Raw genomic sequence first — 2,710 nt, forward strand, 5'->3', positions numbered from 1 at the left:
ATTAAGGAATATAAAAAAATCTGTCTGCCCCATTTTCTCTGTGTCTTGGTTTTTCATAGCTTTTTTTTCTGTTTCTGTATGTGTCAGAACAGTATGAATAATGATTTATGAACAGAGTTTTATATGGTTATCAATAATTGACAAGTAAACAAAGTCTGGTACGTCTGATCTTCATTGTGATAAGTCTCAGTGGGGATCACTGTTGTCTCCTAAGAAGCCCTGCAAAAAAAATTAAATTCAGCGTTATCTCTCAAAATTAGAGTGCATAGGGGCTATATTCATAACAGGTACTTCAGTGGCTAAGTTCAGCATTTAGGGCAAAGTTACACATTACACTTAGACCATACTAAGGGCATATAAAATGGAAATTTCCACATGTTAAAGTTGGTTAACTCATGCTAAGTGCTCTCTGAACATCTCAAAGTTACGTCACTTCAGGCAAGGGTTAACTCTGGGCTGTGCTACCCTTGCATGTGTGCTCCAGTACACAGCAAAATGACCTGGGCAGGGTAGGGAATGCTAGGGCCAGCAGCCTTAACTAAGGTCCTGGGGACCTCCTGGGGCTTCAGTGACCCGCCATTCAGAGCCTGGCCAGCAGGCAGTGAAAGGCTCTGGCTGACCAGGCTCCCTTTCTGCCAGCATACACTGTTGCTGCATGTGCCCTTTTTTCAGTGGCAGGTGGGGGGTTTTTGGACAATGGGATCTCCACAAACCACATGTGGTCACTTGTCAGGACATGCCCTAGGTGTCCTAGCCACATCCCTGTTCACTAGCCCTCTCCTTTCAAGTCAGAACTCTGTAGGCAAGAAACAGTATTGAACCTTCATCTGCAACCACTCACAGCATGTTCTAACTTTAACACCACTTAGCATTTCATAGATTAAGTAGGGTCTAAGTGTAACTTCACACTTAGATATCACTAACTATCATGAGCCTATACCCTAATCTTGTTAACAGTTATGTTTCAACATGCAGCTAATCTCGGAGTCAACATTTCTTCTGCTGTGCTTGCACGCAACAGCTTTCATCATGGCATGTGCCAAGCAGTTTAGCCACAACCTCACATTGAACCCCCACAGGGATTTAAAAAAACAGAAAGTTCCTTCCCTTTAATATTGTGACACCTGATCTAGGTACTTTAGTCCAAGCATGTCTAAACCCATAGAAAAGATGACGAGAGGTTAGTGTACCTTTCTGTAAGGCTCTGCAATGAAAGCACTTACTCGATAAGGAGATGGAACCTACATCTCATACTCTTCTTTTCATTCCCCAACTCCAGTTAATGTTCAAATTGCACAGTGACAGAATAGCCTGTGTTTTGGGCCCTCTCAGTCTCTTCTTTTGAGGACATTCTTCACTGTGAATCGTGACTGGTGTGTCATTTGAAAAAAATTTAGATCAAGATATTTTTCTATTTATAAGTTGGAAGGAGTCAAATTTCAAAAGGAAAAGCAGGAAAATTACTTTAGATTTTTTTAAGCTACAATGCAGAGTATTCTGACCTTCACTTTTTTGGGGTGGGCGCGGGGGGTTGTATAAAGCAAAAGGAAGAAAAAGGTGCAAAATGTCATGATGTATTTATGCAAGCTGTATGCTGCTACCTACAGTCTGGGCATGTCTTCAGTAAGCCAAAGTGCCATAGGAAGCTTGGCAACTATTAGGTGACCTTGTAGTCCCTGCCCAGTCCCATATTGACTTGTTGCCTTTCACTGAAAGATACACAGAACACTGCAGTATGGTACAATGGTGTCCCAACGTCACTGTGTATTGGAACACTGTTGGCATGAAAGCACTGACATTTTAGTTCCTTTTCTTTCTTTTCCTCCCATCCTGTAGATTAACAAAGTCAACAATGCAGTGATTAACAAATTATGTGAACAATCTGAAATGTGGGGGGCTCAAGATGCTAAGTGTGCTTAGTAAGACTTAAGTAACATTTGAAAGATATTCAGCTATGTATAGCAAACTTCTGGTGGGCAAATCCCACTGTCTGACAGGTGACTTGTCAGGACCTCTACAGACATTTCAGATAAACTCCCAAATACTTTCACATTCACTCCAGTTGATCTGCATTGAGCTAATATACAATAGTAACAGAGGGGGTGCAGGGCAAGATTCTTACAAAGAGAAAGCAAGAGATAGGGCCAGGGTAGCTTGCAAAAGAGAATGACAGCTAGCAGCCTAATGATGAGTAGGGCAGGGCAAGGCACCAAACGCCAAACTCTGGGCATCTGAAGGCAGCCTTCCCAAGTGTATTAACTTTCAACATCAAGTCATGTCAGGTGAGAGAGGAGGAGGTCATATAAAAACAAGTGAAGTAGGAGAATGGGCATAGATTTGCACCTAGAGGGTGCTGCAACCACCCTATGAGGCAGCGCCCATTACAGGCACACATCAAATTCCCTAAAACTGTAGACCAATATACCAGCAGTGTCTATACTGTCACAGTAATAAAATTCACCTCCAATAAACTATATGTCCATCTATTTAACCTATATACAATCAGGGCCACATTGTGCATTTCAGATAAATCTGCCCAGCCCCTTCTCAAGTTGCATACATATATAAGATGACAGGACCCCTTGTTCTTTATATTTTGGCCATAGTTAAATAGAGGGAGAGTAAGATTTCATAGATTTCATAGACATTAGGGCTGGAAGGGACCTCGGGAGATCATCGAGTCCAGCCCCCTGCCCAAAGGGCAGGAAGT

This window comes from Crocodylus porosus, unplaced genomic scaffold (genome assembly GCF_001723895.1).
Source record: "Crocodylus porosus isolate Cpor-Errol unplaced genomic scaffold, CroPor_comp1, whole genome shotgun sequence".
Classification (NCBI taxonomy): Eukaryota; Metazoa; Chordata; order Crocodylia; family Crocodylidae; genus Crocodylus; species Crocodylus porosus.